Below are 23,710 nucleotides of genomic sequence, written 5' to 3' on the forward strand. Positions count from 1 at the left end.
TGACCGCAGGAATTCCACAGGACTGGGGGAAACAGAAACTCCCCTCTTGGAGGGCACAGAAACCCCACTCTTGTGTGCACCAGGACCCAGGGAAAAAAGCAGTGGCTTCATAAAAGCCTAAGCCAGACTTACCTGCTAGTATTGGAGGGTCTCCTGCAGAGGTGGGGGGCAGCTGTGGCTCACTGCAGAGACAAAGACACTGGCAATGGTGGTTCTGGGGAGTACTCATCGGTGTGAGCCCTCCCAGAGGCCACCATTTTCTCACCAAGACCTGGCCCCACCCAACAGCCTGTAGGCTCCAGTGCTGGGATGCCTCATGCCAAGCAACCAACAGGGCAGGAACACAGCCACACCCATCAGCAGACAGGCAGCTTAAAGTCTTCCTGAGCACACAGCTGCTTGCTAAACACACCCCCTGACATGGCTCTGCCCACCAGAGGGACCTGCACCAGGAAACCTGCACAAGCCTCTTAGACAGCCTCATCCACCAGGGGGCAGACAGCAGAAGCAATAAGAACCACAGCCCTGCAGCCTGCGGAAAAGAAACTGCAATCACAGAAAGTTAGACAGAGTGAGACAGCAGAGGATTATGTTCCAGACGAAGGACCAAGATAAAAACCTACAAGAACAACTAAATGAAGTGGAAATGGACAACTTACCTGGAAAAGACTTTAGAGCAATGATAGTAAAGATGATCCAAGATTTCAGAAAAAGAATGGAGGCACATGTCGAAAAGATACAAGAGATGTTTGTTTAACAAAGACCTAGGAGAACTAAAGAACAAGCAAACAGAGATGAACAATACAATAACTGAAATAAAAAATACACTAGAAGGAATAAATAGCAGAAGAAGTGAGGCAGAAGAATGGATAAGTGAGCTGGAAGACAGAATGGTGGAAATCACTGGCATAGAAGAGAATAAAGAAAAAAGAATGAAAAGAAATAAAGACAGTCTGAGAGACCTCTGGGACAACATTAAACACCCCAACATTCACATTATAGGGGGTCCCAGAAGGAAAAGAGAGAGAGAAAGGACCTGAGAAAATATCTGAAGAGATAATAGCTGAAAACTTCCCTAACATGGGGAAGGAAACAGTCACGCAAGTCCAGGAAGTGCAGAGAATCCCAGGCAGGATAAACCCAAGGAAGAACAAGCCTGAGGCACATAGTAATCAAATTGACAAAAATTAAAGGCAAAGAAAAAATATTAAAAGCAACAAATAACATACAAGGGAACTCCCATAAGGTTATCAGCTGACTTCTCAGCAGAAACTCTTCAGGCCACAAGGGAGTGGCACGATATATTTAAAGTGATGAAAGGGAAGAACCTACAACCAAGAATACTCTACCCAGCAAGGCTTTCATTCAGATTCGACGGAGAAATCAAAAGCTTTACATACAAGCAAAAGCTAAGAGAATTCAGCACCACCAGACTAGCTTTGCAACAAATGCTAACGGAACTTCTCTAGGTAGAAAAGAAAAGGCCACAAGTAGAAAGAAGAAAATTACAAATGGAAAAGCTCACTGGTTAAGGTAGGAAATCATCCACACACAAATGTGATATCAAAACCAGCAATCATGAGAAGAGGAGAGTACAAATGCAGGATATTGGAAATGCATTTGAAATTAAAAGACCAGCATCTTAAAACAATCTTGTTTAAATATAGACTGCTATATCAAAACCTTATGGTAACTACAAACCAAAAATCTACAATAGATACACACACAAAAAAGAAAAAAGGAATCCAAGCACAACACTAAAGTTAGTCATCAAATCACAAGAGAAGATTCTCACAGTGGCGGCGTCCTTGGCCACATTGTGCACTACGTCGGGTGGCCTCCTGAAGGCGCTGTGCAGCGACTCCTACGTCAAGCTGAGCCAGTACTGGGACCAGCACTTCCAGGGTGACAGTGAAGAACAGGAAAAATTAATTACTGAAGGAAAGCTGTACACCGTATGTTGGAAATCTTTCCTCTTATACAACTGAAGAACAAATCTATGAACTCTTCAGCAAAAGTGGTGACATAAAGAAAATCATCATGGGCCTGGATAAAGTGAAGAAAACAGCACGTGGGTTCTCCTTTGTGGAACACTATTCAAGAGCAGATACAGAAAATGCCATGTGGTACATAAATGGAACGCGTCCGGATGACCGGATCATTCGCACAGACTGGGACGCAGGCTTTAAGGAGGGCAGGCAGTATGGCCGTGGGCGTTCTGGAGGCCATGTACTGGATGAGTATCGTCAGGACTAGGATGCTGGGAGAGGAGGCTATGGAAAACTGGCCCAAACCCTGTGAGTGGTGAGAGCCCCATCATGGAAAACTCACTCCTTTGGCCTATTGAATTTGACGTGCGTTACCCAAGGTCTGCAAACCTGCCCATTTTTACCAAGCTTTAATCAATGTCTCTACTGAGCTGGAAGCCTCTTCATGGTTTCCCACTTAAAAATTATTAAAGGACAGAATCCAAAAGAATGCCGTTAATTCTATAGTCTTAGCATCTTGGTCGTGTGTCAGATTACCAGAATGATTTCTGTTACCAGGTCAAAAATTGTGTTCCTTAGCAACAGACTTCATGTATAATGTTGATCAGCAAAAACACACTTCTTTTAGGAAGATTTGAAAAAAAAATTTTAAAGTGTTTACCATGTTTGCATCTAAGTAGGTTCATGGTCTACCTTGGGGCCTGGAATTACTATTTTTAAAATTTTAAGTTTGCATGAGATAGAGTTTAATAAGTGGAGTTTTGCTATGTAATGTAGCTTTACTCTAAATTAGGGATAGATGTTTGATAACTGATTGTTTTTCTATGTTGAATTTTAATCTCTAAAGGCAAACTTAAAGAGTCAAGGGAACTTCTTAAATAGTTGGTAAGCATTAGACAGTCGCAGGGGACACCACCTCTTATGTGCTTTATATATCAGGAAATTAGGTCAGGACTTGAAGGGTATTTACTAAACACATTTTTCAAAATATGTGTTTTAGCTAACGCTAAAAAGACCAAGGGTCTGTATTACAGGGAACCTCAACTACTCTAAGGGCAAGGGGGGCACGCTGTCAGTAGGAAATGGGGAGGAAGTATCAGGAGATGTGAGTTAAATTGCCTTGACATGATAAGGTTGCTGTGAGAGCCATCAGATCTATTTGTTTCATTTTCAAACTGATCTTGGGAATTGAGTGGGGTTTTTTTTTGTTTGTTTTGTTTTGTTTTTAAAAAAAGAGCTTAAAGATCAAGAGAATGCTTAACAAAAACAAAATCAGAAATGCTTCCCTCAGGAAATGTTTTGGCTCCCTCTCATACTGAAGTCTGTCTTGTTTTTTCCCTAATTGTGCTAAGTTTCAGAGCCTGGATAGTGAGCTGGTGGTCTCTACAGAGAAGGGAGTCTGGAGGATTTATTTTGCATTTGTAAGGCAAGAGAGAATTTCTCTAATATTATGTGAACTATTGCTTATTTTAAACTGGTAGTATAGTATAATTTTCCCTGATGTAAGTGACATTTTTTCCTCTAGCAACAAAGTATCCCTTAATTTCCAGTAGTTTGTGAAGTTGGGGCTGAAGTATCTCAATGTGAACATCTTTCATGTTACAGTAAGTGTATGTTTTCTCAAATTTAAACTAGCTATTTGAACTTTAAAAGATATCTCTAAATTAGCTGTAACTATTTAGGAAAACATTTGCAGATATCTAATTAATTTAATGAGGACATACAATTCATTATTAATAAAATCTTTTTACACTGTAGTTTGAATTAATGTATTTTATATTTTGCAGTAAAATGTAACTCAGATTTCTATAGGCCTTAAAACCACAGACAGTGGTTCCTATTTGAACTGTCTTCTGTAACAGATTTCAATAAAATTGGACCAACTTATAAAAAAAAAAAAATCACAAGAGAAAGAACAAAAGAGGAAGGGGAGAAAGAAAGACCTACATAAACAAATCCCAAACAATTAACAAAATGGCAATAAGAACATACATATTGATAATTACCTAACATGTAAATGGATTAAGTGCCCCAACCAAAAGACATGGACTGGCTGAATGGAGACAAAAACAAGACCCATATATATGCTGTCTACAAGAGACCCGCTTCAGACCTAGGGACTCGTACAGACTGAAAGTGAGGGGATGGAAAAAGATATTCCATGCAAATGGAAATCAAAAGAAAGCTGGAGTAGTAATACTCATATCAGATAAAATAGACTTTAAAATAAAGACTGTTACAGGAGACAAAGAAGGACACTACATAATGATCAAGGGATCGATCCACGAAGAAGATATAACAATTATAAATATATATGCACCCACCATAGGATCACCTCAGTACATAAGGCAAATGCTAACAGCTATAAAAGAGGAAATTGACGACAGTAACACAATAATAGTGGGGGACTTTAACACCTCACTTATACCAATGGACAGATCATCCAAACAGAAAATTAATAAGGAAACACAAGCTTTAAATGACACAATAGACCAGATAGATTTAACTGATATTTTTAGGACATTCCATCCAAAAACAGCAGATTACACTTTCTTCTCAAGTGCTCACGGAACATTCTCCAGGATAGATCACATCTTGGGTCACAAATCAAGCCTCAGTAAATTTAAGAAAATTGAAATCATATCAAGCATCTTTTTTGACCACAACACTATGAGTCTAGAAATCAATTATAAGAAAAAAAACTGTAAAAATCACAAACACATGGGGACTAAACAATATGCTACTTACAACCAATAGATCACTGAAGAAATCAAAGAAGAAATAAAAAAAAATACCTAGAGACAAATGAAAGCACAATGATCCAAAACCCATGGGATGCAGTAAAAGCAGTTCTAAGAGGGAAGTTTATAGCAATACAATCTTACCCCAGGAAACAAGAAAAATCTCAAATAAACAACCTAAACTTACACCTAAAGGGACTAGAGAAAGAAGAACAAACAAAACCCAAAGTTAGCAGAAGGAAAGAAATCATAAAGATCAGAGCGGAAATAAATGAAAAAGAAACAAAGAAAACAATAGCAAAGATCAATAAAACTAAAAGCTGGTTCTCTGAGAAGATAAACAAAATTGATAAACCTTTAGCCAGATTCATCAAGAAAAAAAGGGAGAGGGCTCAAATCAATAAAGTTAGAAATGAAAAAGGAGAAGTTACAATGGATACCGCAGAAATACAAAGCATCATAAGAGACTCTATGCCAATAAAATGGGCAACCTAGAAGAAATGGACAAATTCTTAGAAAGGTACAATCTCCCAAGACTGGACCAGGAAGAAATAGAAAATATGAATAGCTCAGTCACAAGTAATGAAATTGAACCTGTGATTTAAAAACTTCCAACAAAGTCCAGGACCAGATGGCTTCCCAGGAAAATTCCATCAAACATTTAGAGAAGAGTTAACACCTATCCTTCTGAGACTCTTCCAAAAAATTGCAGAGGAAGGAACACTCCCAAGCTCATTCTATGAGGTCACCATCACCCTGATACCAAAACCAGACAAAGATACCACAAAAAAGTGCTGTTTACAATAATCAAGACATGGAAGCAGCCTAAATGTCCATCATCTGTCGATGATGAATGGATAAAGAAGATGTAGTACATATATATGATGGAGTATCAATAAGCCTAAAAAAGAATGAAATAATGCCATTTGCAGCAACATGGATGGACCTAGAGATTATCATGCTAAGTGGAGTCAGTCAGAGAAAAACAAATATCATAGGATATCACTTATATGTGGAATCTAAAATATGATACAAATGAACCTATTTACAAAAGAGATACAGACTCACAGACATAGAAAACAAACTTACGGTTACCAAAGGGGAAAGGAAGGGGAAGGATAAATTGAGAGTTTGGGATCAACATATACCCTCTACTATATTTAAAATAGATAACCAACAAGGACCTACTGGGTAACACAGGGAACTCTGCTCAATATTATGTAAGAACCTAAATGGGAAAAGAATTTGAAAAAGAATAGATACATGTATATGTATAACAATCACTTTGCTGTACACGTGAAACTAACACAACATTGTTAATCAACTATACCTCAATATAAAATAAAAAATTTTTAAAAACCCAAATTCTTTGTGGAAAATCTAATATAATCTAATATAATGAGTTGTCTTTCAAACCTTGCTGAATTAAACCATAAGTCAAACCAAAATACTAATTTTCACAGAACCATTTAAAAGAACAACAAAAAAACTGATCAATCAGAATTGAACTTGAGAAGTAAAAAACCTATTGAAACAGAAAAACATGAAATCAATACAGTCTCTGACCCCTTGTCTCAGTCTGTGCCCGTTTCCCTTGGACTTCGATGGAGCACTAATGAAGGCCCCTGGGCTCTGATTGGTATCCTCAGAATTGAGAACTAGATTGTCACCTTAGTTTCTATTCAACGTAATCTCATTAGGACTGGGGACTTAGAAACTCCACGCATGCCCCAAACAAACATCCCCATAGAGAGAGGAATGGGGGCCCTGAGGCTTGGTCACCCCCTACCCAGTGCATCTGCAAGGCCAGCTTGAGGCAGTAAGTGGGAAGGGCTCTGGAAACTACACTCTGGAGGCAGTCAGTTCCTGCCTCTGTCACTTACCAGCTGTCCACATTTTATTTACTACTCTGAGATTCCATTCTCCCAGCTGCAGAGTGGACATGCATGTTGCTTGGCACATAGCAGGTCCTCAATAAATGTCAGTCGCTATTTTTATCATGAAAAGCATGCATTGGTTCCGTATTAGCCAATCATATTTCATTTACTAAGATTCTTGGTGTGGAGGGATAAATTAGGAGTTTGGGATTAGCAGATACAAACTATATAAAAGATAAATGACAAGGTCCTACTGTATAGCACAGGGAACTATATTCAATATCCTGGAATAAACTATCATGGAAAAGAATATGAAAAATATATATATGTAATATATATATGTAATATATGAATCACTTTGCTGTACACCTGAAACTAACACAACATTGTAAATTAACTATACTTCAATTAAAAGACTCTAGAATTTGGGACTGAGGACTACAGAACCTGGGGATATTTAAATGAAGTAAAGAATATTTACAAGGTTATACCTAGGACTCTGTTCTCCAAATGTTTGGCATACCAGCAGGCCAGTGCAGCAACACTGTAAAGCCTTAAAGTGACAGGCCCAGAAAATGGAGGTGAAATGAAAGAAAATTTTTAATCAAGCCATGCATCGCTAATTATCTATGTAGAATGTAGAGGCCAGGATATAGATAACATACCCACCAGCACAGCACTTTGTAATTCATTACATGTTTATGCTTATCCAATTCTTAATATCAACTCCATGAATTCCTTTCATTCATTCAGCAACAATATTTAATGGTGTGAATAATTACTGTTTATGGGAAGCTTATTATGTTCCAGGCCCTATGCTTTGCATATTTTATCTCATTTAATCCTTACAACAATCCTGTGAAGTGGGAACCGTGATTTCTTATTTTATAGATGTGGAAAACTAAGGTACAGAGAGGGTTTGCAACCTGTGCAAGGACAACACAGCAAGATCAAGTAGCTCAACCGAGGAAGAGCTGAATTTTGAACTTGGGTCTATCTAACTTCAAAGTCTCTGTTCTTAATCATGATGCAATTCTGCCTTGTACCATCTACAAGACCTTATTTCAGGAGCTGTAAGAAAACACCAGGGTAGAATCTACATAGCATCATGGAACTATAAAGCTGGAAGGCTCTTCCTTTTTCCTAGTTATTGCACTAAGTATTTTTTATTGTGCATTAATTAGATGAAAGTTAGTGGAAGTGCTCTTAAGGCTCTTAGTCCTGCTCTAGCCTGTTTACACAGCCCAAGTCCTTAAGAGAATGAATCCATTTCAACCACTTAAGAGCACAGCTTCTGTACCAAGGGCTCATGAGTTCAAGCCTTACCCCATCATTAGCAAGTGTAGGTTGGGGCCCCCAGGACTTTGAATGACCCTATCAACACACCACAAGAAGCCCAGGCCATTAGGTCATCTCTCACCCCTGGATTCTAATCCCTGTGGCCTGTCTGCAATGAGTTAGCCTTTCTTCCCTCTGTCCCTCTGTCCCTCTCCCCCAGTTTATGTGCACTGTCATTTAATATGTATTATTTGTCTTTCCTAATAGAATACAAGCTCTATGAGGGTAGGGGTTTTTGTCTGTTTTGTTCTGCTGTCTCCCCTGGAACATAGGAGGTGCTCAGTAAATATGTTAAATGAATGAATACTGAGAATCCATTTAAATTTTTAAATGAAGATTATACCTACCTATTAGGTTCCTTTCATGATCTGTTTAACTACCTAAGCGATACTCTACTCACCTCAAATTTGTTTAAGTCCTTGAAAAGTGTGAAAATAATACAAGTCATCTGTAATTCAAGGTTTTCACCAATTCAGGCTGAGCAATCATTTATCAGCTATTTAAGTGTCTTTTATGTGCATGCACACACACGCACTACACTTTGTACGTCACCTAGAACATGAAAAGTATTTGTCGGGTGATACATGCCAGGTCCCGTGCTATATGCCAAGGACACAAGGAACAACACAGACCCCGTCCTACCCTCATGGAACTCACAGGCTACAGGAAGAGACAAACATTAAACAATTACACAATTTTCATTGCAGATGTGAAAAGGTGAGATTTTACTGCTTTCCCAGAGGGGAATAAGGGTGCTGGGGAACCAGCTAGTGGAATGTAAATAGAACGTCACTGTGTTCCGTGTAATTTACTGAATAGGTGGTACAATAGTATCCAGTGCTTGAGTGACACATCTTGAGACAAATCAGAACTGGTATTTCTCCTAAAGACCCTTGACTTGGCATTAGAAATCCTGCTGATCTGCAGTTTTCTACCAGTTTCTAGAAAATAAAGACATCAAGAGAAGAAATGAAGAGAACCATGGTAGAGAGAGGAAGCAGCCTTGAAGAGAATCCTAATAGCACAGACTTACTCATGGGGGATGTGTCAGATTCACCAACAGGGAGCTTGTGTCTTGGAGACCCCAGTAACAACATTAACAGTGATGATCATGACATCTGCTACCCTTTCTTGGTCCTCCTGCTTTGCATAAATTATCCCATTGAATGCTCAAATTTATGAGGAAGGTACTCTCACTGTCCTTATTTATAGAGGAGACAGACCAGGAGAGGTGGAGTAGCTTGCCCAGGATCATGCAGGTAGTGAATAGTAGAGGTGGGCTTTCTACTGACCACCTGTCTGCCTGTTACCCTGCCTCCACAACCTGCTTTTCCTTGCTTCGTCAGTATCATTTCTGTTTAGACAATCAAGTCAAAGTGGGCTCCCTCATCTTTTAGATATACCTGTGCGTTCCCACTTCTATGCCTCTGCTCCTTGTTACCTCTTCCTGTGCCCATCAAGGGATACTGGAAAGAACATCAGACTGGGAGTCAGGGGTGCTGGGTTGGAGTCTTGGCTAAACACAAATGAGCCAGCTCTTAGTAACACCTACTATCTGTTGAGCACTTGCGCCGTGTGCTTTACGTGTATTATAACTCATTTGATATTCACAGATACTCTTTTCCTCTTCCACAAATCAGTACAATCAGTCAACTCAGGCACTGAGGTTCTATAGCTATTAGGACGCACAGTCAGGATTTGAACTCAGTCTGCTTCTAGCCTATGCTCTTAACCTCGGCCCTACTGCCTCTCATTTGAATGACTGGGCAACCATCAACTCTCTGGCCCTGTTTCCTTGTCTATAATGTGAAGCAGGTAGGATTGCCAACCAGGTCCCTCCCAGCTCTTAGATAATAAGAGATCTACGAATCCCACTGGTCTTGTATTTCAACTACAAGTTTAAAAAAAAAATTGTCAGTTTTTTATTAATGATATATATACTCTACCAGGGAAACTAGACACAACTAACTTCACAGAGAACAGAACAGCAAGTAAAGACGGATAATGGACACATCACACACACATTTTAAAACAAGTGTTTCATAATGTCAACAAATAAAATGCCCAATTAAGAATTTTCACAGATAATTAGAAAATATATTAAAAAGAACCAAACGGAAATAATAATGAAACAAGGGCAATTAGAACACAATAAATGCATTTAGCAACTAAAGAGAGAATGAGTGAACTAGAATATGTGGAGAATGTATCTCCCTCAAAAGAACAGACTAAAGAATAGAAAGTATAAAAAGATTTCAGAGACACAGGGAATACATTGATAAAGGTTAATTATACATATAATTGGAGCTACCAAATGCAAGAAAAAGAAAAGAATAGAAAGTATATTTCAAAAAAAAGGGATAATTTTCAAAACTAATGAGTTATCTGGACACTATTTTAAAAACACTACAATCTCCAAGCAGAAACACACACATAAACACACATGGTACCTCACAGTACAACTGCTAAAAAGCAATGTCAGCTTCCTCTACTAATGCTCATTACTCTAGGCTAGGCTTCCCACAGTGACTTCAGCAGAACACTCAGGAATACGTCAGGGATTCCAGATTCTGAGGTCAACTGAGCTTTGGAAAGTCCTACTCAATTTTGGGGGTTGATAATGCAATTAGCCTATGAAAAGTGCTGAGAAGTCCTGCAGGTAAACAGCAACAAAAATTCTTTATCTAGGAATCCAGGTTTCTCAACATTTGCAGTACTGAATTCGGGGCCAGAAAGTCTGCGACATTGTAGGATGTTTAGCAGTATCCCTGGCCTCAGCTCACTAAGCCCCATGACCCAACGGGGACAACCAAAAATGGCTCCAGGTATTGCCAAATGTCCCTCAGTGGGGTATGGCTGCCCCTGGTTGAGAACCACTGCCTTAATCCTGGTTTCAGATCTTACTGGATCACACCACCACCCTCTTCCCCATTCCATTTTATTTTTTTTAGAAAATCACTTGCAGCCAGCGTCTCTCTAGACAGCGTCTCTCTAGAACGGAGTTCCCCAGAATACATTTTGGGTTACAGTACTACTGACACTTCCTTTCAAATGCTATAGGCTACATCAGGTGTCCTGTACAGACAATGTTTTGTGTGCTAACATGTACAGACAAGAATACCTCTCCACAGAGCTGAAAGTATCTTGTGTTTGATGTTATCCTTCGTGGTGCCTGGCACAGGGCTATTCACCTGAGACAGTTCAGATGACTGGCTACATGAATGAGGTCTCAGAAACTCATGGGAAAGAGTTGAAATCCCAAATAAGAGAGAGGAAGAGTTACGAAGAAAACTGCTGACTTCAGAGAAGCTAAAGCTAAAACTACATTTATTACAGGTGGGGCAAAAGTAGAAAGGAAGCATGCAGTGTGCTGGGTGTGGAGTCTGGGACAGCAGAAGAAAGAGAGTAGGGAAACCACAGGTAAAGGCTGACTTTGGGTGGGCTCCTTCCTCTGGACCTCACACTGGACACTGCACAGGAACTCAGGTCCAAGATGGAGGGTCAGGAGGGGGACCCAAGGCCTCCATCCCATTCAGTATGGGGGCTAAGCACACAGGTGGTTCCAAGTTCAGCAGGCCTGGGTAGAAATCCCGCTCTGCTGCTTATAAGTTATGAAGCCTTGGACAGGTGGCTCGACTCCTTCCAAGCTTCATTTTCCTTATCCGTCAAATGGACATAAGAGGCGTCTCTACCTTCTAGGGTGGTTGTGGGACAGATGAGATCTTTCACGTCAAGCACTTAGCATAGGGCGTGTACCCAGAGTAACAGGGGAGGCAGCAACAATGCAGAAGTGGGCGTTGCGTAAGGCAAGCTTGCTGTACAGTGAGTCCAAAAGCCTGATGTGTTTTTCCACTGGGCTCAGATCTTAAGAGCTACCAGTTGTTAAATTGATTTCTAGGTCTTCTATCTGGGCCGTTACACAGACACACAGTAGTTTGTCTCTGGACCATCAGTTGTAATACACCTTCCTCGGTACACGCGTCTCTCATTCGGTGCTGAGCAATGTCACCACCACCCTGGCTCTGATGGCTCAGGCAGATGAGAGGGAGAGTAAAGGAAACCAGGGAGGGGGATGAAAAAGGAACAGACTCAGAATCACGCACAGGGTTTTAAATCGCCGACTTCTGCTGACATTTTTTCTACGCAGAAGCACAGCTGGCATGCTTTTCAGTTTGGAGACATGGTTGACAATTTCCCCATAATGGGGACACAACTGGCAATTTTCCTACAGAGTAAGGCAGATGGCAATTTTCCTTCAGAGATATATGCAGGCAACAGTTTTGCCCCTGGAGAGGAAAGGCTCGCCGATTGAGATGCAGCCAGTAATTTCTACTCTACAGAAGACACATTCAGTAATTCTGTCCAGTGAGAGAAACAGCCAACAATTTTCCCACGGAGGGTAAGAATGCCCATGGACCAATAATGCTGGCCTTTATCCAGCTGAGGACAGTGAGAGAAGTTTAAGATTTAATTAGTGGCTATTGTACTACCATGGGCCTAATGACATAGTCTCCAGACATGGGCTGGAGACTGGAACTTAGATCAGATGAAGACTCAGAGGATTCTGAACTGGGAAACAACGAAGCTTGGCTCTACCTTTGCAATTTGCTTTTCATACAGCCCTTCATTAATTCTACAAATAACCGTTCAACAGTGAACACCGTAGCAACACAATGCATAGCGTGATGAAGCAGGAGCAATTCATCTAGAAGAGGTTACACTGGTCCCTGGCTTTTGTATAACCGTTTTCACAATATTTCTGCATGTATTATAATTTATAAATATCATCTCTTATTTTTATTTTATTTTATTATTTATTTATTTTTGGCTGCATTGGGTCTTCATTGCTGCGTGCGGGCTTTCTCTAGTTGCGGCGAGGGGGGCTACTCTTCATTGCAGTGCGTGGGCTTCTCATTGCAGTGGCTTCTCTTGCTGCGGAGCACGGGCTCTAGGTGTGCGGGCTTCAGTAGTTGTGGCACGTGGCTCAGTAGTTGTGGCTCTCAGGCTGAAGAGCACAGGCTCAGTAGTTGTGGCGCACGGGCTTAGTTGCTCCGCGGCATGTGGGATCTTCCCGGACCAGGGCTCAAACCCGTGTCCCCTGCATTGGCAGGCGGATTCTTAACCACTGCGCCACCAGGGAAGCCCAATATCGCCTCTTTTAATAAGTAATCATTCAAAGTGAAGATAGAATGAGTCAAAAATGTTTGTGTTTTTTCCAGACAGAAAAAAATGGACCAAAAATTCACAGGGGACAGAAATGATGAGACAATCTGGTGTGGTGTGATCTGGGCTGCTCTGACTGGGGAAGGCTTAACAACAAGCTGAATCTTGAATGACCAGTAAGCTCTAGATAGACCAGAGGTTGGCAAACTTCTCCTGTAAAGAGCCAGAGAGCAAATATTTTAGGCTTTGAGGGCCGTTTGGTCCCTGTTGCAACTACTCAATTCTGCCTTTGTAGCGTGAAAGCAGTAGAGACAGTACGTAAACAGATGAGCATCTATTCCAATAAAGCTCTACTTGTAGACACTGAAATGTCAATGTCATCTAATTTTTATGTGTCATGAAACAGTACTCTTGTTTTGATTTTTGCTCAACCATTTAAAAGTGTAAAAACCTTATTCTTTGCTGGAGTTGTGTCAAAACAGGTGGTGGGCCAGAGGTGGCCTGCAGACCACCGTTTACTGACTCCTGATCACTGTGTTTGGCGGGGGGCGGTCTCAGGGGTGCTTCCTACGCTAGACAGGGCGATCAGCATGCGTAAATGCCTGGGGTGATAAATACATTCTGGGGGGGACACTGGGACCCTGGGACTAGCATCACGAGAGCGCATGTGCGAAGCTGGAGCATGAGATCATCGCTTAGGAAGATTTACTGAGATTGACTAAGGCGTGTCCATCCGGCTGGTACAGGAGACGTTAATGGACTTCGGAGTCAGACATATTCGGCTGGAACCCGTGCCCCACCACTTACAGGCTGGATTGTGTTTGTCAAGTTTTCGTTCCTCTCTAAGATTCAGCTTCATTGCCTTGAAAACGCAGATGTCTGTTCCCATTTTTGCACGGTTGTAAGAATCCACCTAGCACGGTGTCCAGCACGTGATCGGAAGTTAACAAATATTATTAGTGTCACACACTCTTCAACCAACGTGTACTGACTGCCCGGTACGTGTGAGGCGCTCTGACAGGTATTGGGGTTACAAGAGGGAGCTAGACAGAAAAGGTCCTGTGCTCTCTGGCACTTCCTTCAACAAGGAGTGGGCCCACTTAACTTACTTACTTATCATGGCTGGAGGCTTTTTTTTTCTTCCTTAAAGGAAGAAAAGTTGCTCATTTCCACCTCCTACCCCCCAAGACGTCCACACCTTAATCCCCAGAACCTGTGACTATGTTACACGGCAGAGGGGAATTGAGGTTGTTGACTACTTGACCTTAAAGTGGGGCGATTATGCTGGATTACCTGGCGGTACCCAGTGTAACGACAAGGGTCTTTCTAAGTGAAGGAGGAGGCAGGAGAGTCAGAGTCAGAGGGATGCAGTGTGAGAGGGACTCGATGGCGATCGCTGGCTTGGAGGACGGAGGAAGGGGCCAGGAGCCAAGGAAGGCTGCCTCCAGAATCTGGAAAAGGCAAGAAGCAGACCCTCCCACAGAGCCTCCACAAAAGAGCCCAGCCCTGCAGACCCAGCGAGACACACTGTGGACTTCTGAACTGTAAGATGATAACTTTCTACTGTTTTAAGTCACTAAGTTTACCAAATGTGTGATCATTTGTTATAGTAATAATAGGAAATTAATACTCCTCTTTCCCCAGACTGTCCACAAAGGGAGGGGACAGGGCTTATGGGCTCCCCCCGCATCTCTGGGAAGCTGCTCTTATTTCTCCGGGCTGCAGTGGCTGCTGGCTCCCTGAAGAGGTCCCTGAAGAGCCTGCTCCCTTTCAGCAGCTTCTCCTCTCCAGCTGGCCTAGCAGGCGGACCAGAGAGGGCCGGGGTGGGTTTGCTGCTTCCCAGGGAGCTCGTGAGCCATCACGGCTCAGCAACCATCTCCTCCCAGCACTCCTGCTGCCACCACTGCGGCGGCTGCACCCACAGGCTGACGCAGTCCAGAGAAACTAGAACACGGCAGCTGCAAAGCAGAGCAAGCCAGGCGGCTCACAGACCATCGGGATTTAGCAGTAGAACATGAGGCTGCGTGTGATCCTGCTGTGCGCTGGGTAACTCTTCTTCCCAAAGCAATGCCACGTCCCTGCTCGGACACCTACAGTGACTCCCCATTGCCAATAGCCACCGGTCCCACCCACTTGGCCTGGCACTCCAGCCCATCGTATCAGGCCCTGGATCAGCACTCCAATGTTTCTGCCCGCTTCTCTCCTGCTCAAATTCTCCACTGCAACCTGGCTGGCCGACTCATCATTTGCACCAAGGTCAGAGAACTCCTTACTCCAGGGGCCAGTCAGGTAGTAAGATAGATGAAGCGTGCATGGGTACACAACAGGGAGTGGTAGGGACTGTGGCAAACTAGAGTGTCCACACCCTGTTTCCACTCAGCTCCAGCTGCCTGCTGCCACACAGGAATGTGGGTCCAGCATTGCCAGATCATCTCAAAGTCTAAATTTTTCTGAGGAACCTTGATGTTTCAATGCTAGTAAGTAATTAAACATTTTAAGTATGTGCTCAAACACAAGCCACCTGTAAGCCATACGGGCTGCGGTGTGTGACCTCTGTTTTACATGCTGCAATAATGATGCCCGATGTTTATGGAGCATTTAGCATGTGCTAGGGCTTGATCCATGCTCACTCCCCTCCCGTCTTAGTTTGTGCTGCTATCACAGAATACCACAGACTGGGTGGCTTATGAACAACAGAAATTTCTCATAGTTCTACAGGCTAGAAATCTGAGAGCAGGGTGCTAGCATGGTCTGATTTTAGTGAAGGCCCCGCTCTGGGGTGCAGGGGGTCATTTTCTTATTGTGTCCACATGTTGTATTCATGAGGGTTCTTTCTACCTTCATGACCTAATCATCTCCCAAAGGCCCTACCTCCTAGTACCATGACATTGGGGGTTAGTATATCAACATAAATTTGTGGGGGATACACAATCAGCCCAGAATACCATTCTATCCCTGCTCCCCTGTTTCTCTGACTCCTATTCAAACATCAGGGCTCACTGTCTCTTCCAGGAAGACTTCCTTGATCACCTCAGCCCACTGCATCCTTTCCTTCCTCTTACTGGTTAATTTGATCACTCTCCATACTTCTCCCTGTTATTTAAAAAAATATATACATATAGGCAATATATATAAAACATATATATATGTTCAGAATTTACAAGTAATCCTAGTTCGGGGAATGGGATCCACGGAAAGGTGGCACTAGTGATAACAACAGCACGTGCTTCCCGACAGAATGATCTTCATTTCACAGCTTGGAGAGACTGGGACCTGAAGGACCTGTGCTCCCTGGGTGAGGACAGCGTCCTAAGGGCTCCTTAGCTCTGGGTTAGACCTTTCTTACGAAGGAGCTAGAATCTGTGATCTAAAGAGAGGGGAGGCAAGAACCTGTTTGGCTCAGGGCTCGCCTGTCACTCTAAAGGCTGAACTTGGGCTCACATCCACAGGTAGGCTTATTCATGGGGGGCCTGACTGTCCTTCCTTTGTGAGGATTAATCATTTATTAGCCCAGTGGGGGCAGGTGTCCTTTTGAGAACTGTCATTCTGGAAAGATACTGATTGAAGCAGGGCTCTGAGCATCTTCTCGCCAGCTGGCAGCAGGAAAGGACGGCTCCAGTCCAGACAAGATGAGTTGGCAGTGGGCGTCTCGACAGGAGCCTAAGGAAGAAATCTGGTAGCAGTGAGGCCCAGCATTACAAGCCTTCATATTTGGTCTTTCACTCCGTGATATCCTTCTCTCTGTCGGGGGGTGGGCGACAAAGGTGTCCATGGGGTTGTATACCTCCTACTGCGGAATTACGTGTTCCTATAGCCAGTGGGCTCCAGGAACATGATGCAGTGTCCCCAGGTCCCTGGGTGCGCTCCGTACATCACAGATTAGTCTTCTTAACTCCCTGCTTTCTCCTTCTCTCTCTCTCCCTCTCGCAATTTGTTTCCAACAGGAAACTGTGTGCAGCTGCTCCAAGAGAAGCTCGAACTCCCTTGGGAGTCCCTGCCCAGGTGGCAGAGACCGTGAGTGTGTGGCCATTATTAGGGGTGATTGCTCGGAAGCTGGTTGTCATGGCACCGCGAAGCCAGGGCTGCACTCCCAAGATGCCCCCGTTTTCTAGGCTGTCTACCTAATCACTGCAATGAGAGGCGTAAACACGGAAAGGGAGAGGGGAGCAGCTCCCTGCTGACGGTCACCTCCTTGCAAAGCAGGGCGAGGAGGGTCCGTCTCGGCATGGGCCAAGCACTGCACGGAGGGACGCTGGTGTGGGTTGGTCACCGCCTCACTGTCTCCTCACGGCTCCTGTGCTATGCCTCTGTGCTCCCAGCACTGGCTTTCTACAGGCAAACATTGCTCCTGACTTAGGGACAGTCAGCGCTGTGCCTGAATGCTCCTGGAACTTGCATCCATGGAGTGGCCAGAGCTACCGTGTTGGAGTAGGTGGAGCCATTGCCTCCCATCCACCGGGCCCTGTGCTAGACTCTTTACATGTGTGATAGTCCATTCCACTCTCACAAGCTGCCTGCTTTACAGATGCAGAAAGTGTATCGGGAGACACATATCACATTTTACCTGATGTTAGATCTTTTCTAAACACCTCATTCATTCATTCATTCATTCATTCAGATGCTTTAGTAGTGTTGATACATCAGAGAGTCATCTGGCTTTGTCACAGGCCCGGAAGAGGCAGAGCTAGGATGTAAATCTAGCTCTGGTTCTACAGCCCACTACTGTCCCGCCATGCTGCATCATTTCTCCTCCAGCCCCATGTTTAGCAAGGGTGACCCCTTCAACTTCGTGCTCACAGGCAGAGGGAGCCCCCGTCTCCGAGGGCATGGTCCCGGTAAAATGAACTGAATTGGTCTAGGGCTTAAACCCCCGATTTGGACTTCATTAGCTGTGTGTTCTCACCAACCACAGAGAATTCACCAGAGCGGAGATGTCTCTTTATGGACCTAACACCAGGCACCAGGGGCGACGTGGAGAACAATTGTCAAATCTGCTGAGCACCGTATTACCTGCCAGGCCCTCCCACTGGCTCCAGACATCCCATCATCACTTCGAGGCCTCTGGGACCTGAAGTCTCTGGGCTCGGATGCAGAGAGAAGACACATTTGGCAATCACTGGAGAAAATAAAGGCTTTATCCCTCAGCAGGCACTCTTGCTTAATGACTTGGTCATGGGAAAGAAGGGACCATCTGTGCCCTGTTCTCACTTTGAATTTGGCTGAAGAGTAAGAGATCTTTCCATCTCCTCTGTTGCTCACACCCTGCGCTTTGGGTCACCCTCAGCAGGTGATCAGGAAACAAGGGAACCATAGCGTGTTGATTTCCTGAAGGCCAGACTCCACCAGTGAAATGCCCGAGCTGTTCTCTGCTCTCCCGGAACCTGGCCTACCCAGCTACCTCCCACTTGGGCCCAGTGAGGCAAAGATGGGAAGCCTTTCTAGGCATTGTCTATCAACAGCTTCAAGCACGGGCTTTACACCTGCATCTGAATCTCGGTTCCACCCTTGATTCAGTCCTTGACTTCATGTAAATTACTTGTGTTTTTGAGTCTCCGCTGCTTTCTCACCTGTTAACTCTGTGCTCCTGGATTGTTGTGATAAGAATAAAACATTCGTAAATAAATACTGACTGCTTACTGTGGGCCAGGCATTATCTTGCTGAATCCTCACAACCATCCAATTATGCAGGCTCTGTTATTGTCCCCATTTTATAGAGGGAGACACTGAGGCTTAGAGAGAGAGGTTAAGTTCAAGTCCAAGAAGTTAAGTTCACACTGGGTTTGTCTGACCCTAGAACCAACACCATTGGCCACGACAGCATGCAGGGTATCCCCTGCTCTTCAAATGTTTGCCTTTTGCCACTTTGCTTTTACAAAAGACCTACACTAGTATCTGTTTTCGCTAACCTAACTAAAAGAAATCTGAAGAGAATTTTCACTTTGAAGAAAAAAGCTAAGACCTGATGCCTTCATTTACACACAGTTTAAGAATCATTGGGTTTCCCTGGTGGCGCAGTGGTTGGGAATCCGCCTGCCAATGCAGAGGACACGGGTTCGAGCCCTGGTCTGGGAGGATCCCACATGCCGTGGAGCAACTGGGCCCGTGAGCCACAACTACTGAGCCTGAGCGTCTGGAGCCTCTGCTCCGCAACAAGAGAGGCCGCGATAGTGAGAGGCCCGTGCACCGCGATGAAGAGTGGCCCCCACTCGCCACAACTGGAGAAAGCCCTCACACAGAAACGAAGACCCAACACAGCCAAAAATAAACATAATAAATAAATAATAAATAAAAATTAAAAAAAAAAAAAAAAGAATCACAGCACTAGTGTATTGTGAGACACATACCACATTTTATCTGATGTTAGATCTTTTATGAACATGTCTCACTCATTCATTCATTCAGTATGATTTAGTAGCCATGATACATCAGGCACTATCCCCAGAATGCATCTACTATTTAATAACCTTCCTAGGGGCTAGCGACCATGTGTTGTAGTAATACAAATTTGTAGTTTTCTGCTGTTACAATGATATGAACACAGACGGTTCTCAGTAAACAGGGACTGAAAAATGCTACTTGTCAGAACTTTGGGGAATACCTAGGATACACTGAGGATGACGTTGGCCATCACAGTTCATTTCAACAGCTAACACAATGTCCAGCATGAACACTATTTGGTCAGCATTTTCTCTCTTTGATGTTGGGAATCTAAATTTCACATTCAATTTAAAATGAACCTTGTATTAGATACCTTCCATAATTTCACATCCTCTTGTCCCACCATGGTAAGTACACTGAAGCAGTAAGTGCATCTTATAAGGCTGTCATCCCATTGTGTTTAGCACAATACCTTGCACACACTTAGTGACAGATTGCTTGCTTTGTTTGATCTCACCATCTTTTTCCTAAGCTTGATGATCCCATTTATCTCAGATGTAACTCTTCAATGACAATTTCACTACATTATAGGGGTTTTCAATTGACACCAAAATTTTAAGATTAAGTCGACCCCGGGATTAAGGATGACCATCTAGGAGATAAATCCTATTTAAATCCTTATGTTCAGGTTAAAGATATAAGAGAAGATAAAAGCAAGTATCATTTTAAGCCCCCTGGGGGGTGAGCATTCTCCTGCCCTCTGCTGCCGGCGGGCTGTGCTTGATGATGATGGCAGGCCAGCAGGTGCTTCGAGTAATTCAGCAGCTAAAGGGACCTGCACGCATGGGGCTGGAAGCTGCTTGAGTGGACAGCAGATTTCACAGCTGAGTTATTGATGCCACCTACCGAGCTGTCAAAATAGAATTACGTGAACTGCACGGGGGGCTCAAATTAGCTGATATACTTAAACATGTGTCAATTACACACGAACGAGATTCCCCCTTCCCTTCTTTATCCTCCAGCGCTGGGCAAGTACTGAAGGCGGCTGAATTCATTATATGAAACAAGAAATAAACCCATGATAAACCACGATCTTTGTCAGTGTATTAGATTTATCTTTTCTGGGCCTTGATTTCCTCAAGCTATAGAAAGGAAGAAAGACTCTGAACTCAAAGAGTTTTATGAAGATCAATTAAGATAATGGGCAAGGAGGGGTTCTGTTAAGTGGTAAAGCGTGCAGCGGTGAAAGGTACCCACTTAATCATTTTATGCTTTGTTTTTTTATGTGAATCTTCCATTCCACGGAATTTGTGAGTTTCCCCCCCAGACTGTCCCTCCCCTAGTCTTTGCCAACTCATTCAATGCCCTTCATCGAAGCATGCGCTCAGGCCAAAAAGCTAGGCATCGCCCTGGATTCTTCCCTTAACCTCACCTTCCACATCTAGTTTTTTAAAAGGTCCTGGACCTGGAGATTATCATACTAAGTGAAGTAAGGCAGACAGAGAAAGACAAATATCAGATGATATTGCTTATATGCGGAATCTAAAAAAAAAAAATGATACAAACGAACTTATTTACAAAACAGAAATAGACTCACAGACTTAGAGAATGAACTTACGGTTACCAGGGGGGAAGGGTTAGGGGGGAGGGGTAGATTGGGAGTTTGGGATCGACATGTACACACTGCTATATTTAAAATGGATAACCAACAAGGACCTACTGTAGAGCACAGGGAACTCTGCTCAGTACTCTGTAATAACCTAAATGGGAAAAGAATTTGAAAAAGAATAGATACATGTACATGTATAACTGAATCACTCTGCTGTACACCTGAAACTAACACAACGTTGTTCATCAACGATACTCCAATATAAAATAAAAAATTTTTAAAAAGTCCTGTTAACTTTACACTCAAAATGTAGCCCAAATCGGCCCCATCTTAGTCCAAACCACTATCACCTCTTGCCTGGACCATTCTGACGGCTTTCTAACTCTTCTCCCCGTATCCACTCTTCCTCCTGATGCTTCATTCTTCACATAGCCACAGAGTGATATATTTACAAGTATAACCACGTTACTCCTTTCGTTACTCCACGTTACTCCTTTATGGTAGGGAAAACCCTACCATATTTTCCTTCTTAGATAAAATAAAAGCCAAATTCCTTACCTTTGCCTACAGGGCTACCATGTTGCCTAACTCCCAAGTCCTTTGCATGGAATCCAATGAGAATGAGGCCCCTGGGTTGCTGGCGGTGACTACCCTGAGTGTGGCGTCCTCATGTGACCTGAGCCACCGGCCTCCTCCTCCCATTTCCCCTCTTGCTGCTCCTTCTCAGGACACTATAGGTGGCCAAACTGGTCTTCCTTCTGCCCCTTGACTTGCCAAGCACAGTGCAGATTCACGGCCTCTACATTTGTTGCTGCTGCTTCTCCAGAAACACTTTTCACCAAATCTTGCCTTATCTTATTTACCTATGTGTTTGTTGTCTCTCTTAATCTACCTGGATAGAGTGCCATGGGGGAAGGAGGTACCATTTTCTTAGTGCCTGGAACAGCACCTGGAACATAGTAGCAACAATAAATATTTGTTGAATAAATGAATAGTAGGTGGATTACCATCATTTCATAGACCCCACTTCCCTTTGCCTATGAATTCCAAAGCGTTCCAAAGCTAGAAATGAGTGAACGCGGATGGGGTAAGCCACTCTTTGGTGGGAGCCCCTTCATTTGTGTAAGGAGAAGCACTGGGTGGGTACAAGTTTATCAAACTGCGTGACTCTAGTTGTTCTACAAGCATTTATTCAGCACCTTCACTATGCTAAGTGTAGAAGGGAAAAATAAACAGCCTTAGCCATCATGGAGGAAAACCATTTAGTGAATGGTTAGTCTACAGAACCTAAGAGAACGCGCATTATACATTATTGTCAACATAATCACTCCATGAAGAGGAAGGAGGAAAAAAAGGAAGCAGAATGGAAAACAAGGGGCTCAAACCCCTAGACACTGCAAAACACTGACATTTGGGACTAAAATAAATTTGAAAAGGAAGCCTTCCAGGAAAGAGAGGAACAAATGGAATCTGAGGCAGCTCAGGTGCTCAGGGGCATGGAAAGGGTGCTCCTGGCTGGCAGACAAGCCCATGGCAGCGTAGGCGGCCCCGACTGCTGGCAGGGATGCCAGGACGGATATGGACCCTGGACCTGGGGGTCAACCCGCTAGTCTACAAAGGTCAACCCGCTAGTCTACAGAAACAGAAACAGGTCATTTCAACCTATCATATCAGGTGCTCTGATGGAGAGTACTTAGCCTACTTGGTGAAACTTGAAGAGTATGGTAGGCAGAATAATGCCTTCTCAAGGATGTCCATGTCCTAATCTCCAGAACTCATGCATATGTTCCCCCTTCTCGGCAAAGGGGAATTAAGATTGTAGATGGAATTAAAGCTGCTCATCAGCTGACCTTAAAGTAAGGCGATTAGCCTGGATCACCTGTGTGGGCCCACTGTAATCACGATGGGTCTTATAAGTGGACGAGGGAGGCAGAAGAGGAGAGTCAGGGTGATAGGGCAGGAGAAGGGTTTGTCCCACTGTTGCTGGCTTTCAGATGGAGAAAGGGACCATAAGCCAAGGAATGCGATGGCCTCAGGAAGCTGGAGAAAGGAAACAGACTGTCCCCTTGAGCCTCCAGAAGGGGACACAGCCCTCCTTACACCTGGATTTTAGCCAGTGAGACCCATGCCAGTCTTCTGACCCACGGAACTATAAGATGACAAGTTTATGTTGTTTTAGTCACTAAGTTGGTGGTAATTTGTTACAGCAGCCATAGGAAACTAAATACAAAAAGGAAGAGGTGAACTTTGATGTCCCCTCTGGTAGGAAGAGACGGGCTACTGTAAGACCCATCCTGCCCTGGCCAGAGCCCTCCCTAGGCTCTGTCAGGTCAAGGTCCCTCCACGGGGAAAATTTCACCTGGGCATCCTCTTGACTGGGGTTCTCCTGAACCTCAAATTGAGAATGCTCATCCAGTGTCTGTGAGTGCTTTGCCAGTGATGGCTTGTCATGGACCATGATGACAGGTAAGTGGCCTTGAGACGTCCCAAGCCCAGAGCAGCCAGAGCCACCTGTAACCTCATGGCCAACCTTTCGTGTTCTGTGTGTCTCTGGGGCTGCAGCCACATGCCTGAACCAGTTTCAGCCTCTGCTGCCTTCTTATCTAAGACCCCCTG

General features: G+C 43.7%; 1 protein-coding gene and 1 pseudogene across 2 annotated transcripts in view; one reads left to right on the top strand and one right to left on the bottom strand.

Moving 5' to 3' along the window:
• The window catches only part of PPP2R2B (protein phosphatase 2 regulatory subunit Bbeta), a 464,325-nt gene that overhangs the window by 13,036 nt on the left and 427,579 nt on the right, over positions 1–23,710 (bottom strand). The window lies entirely within an intron of this gene.
• On the top strand, positions 2,041–2,256 carry LOC137758517 (nuclear cap-binding protein subunit 2 pseudogene; annotated as a pseudogene).

The sequence above is a fragment of the Eschrichtius robustus genome, chromosome 2 (genome assembly GCF_028021215.1).
Source record: "Eschrichtius robustus isolate mEscRob2 chromosome 2, mEscRob2.pri, whole genome shotgun sequence".
In the NCBI taxonomy this organism is placed as follows: Eukaryota; Metazoa; Chordata; class Mammalia; order Artiodactyla; family Eschrichtiidae; genus Eschrichtius; species Eschrichtius robustus.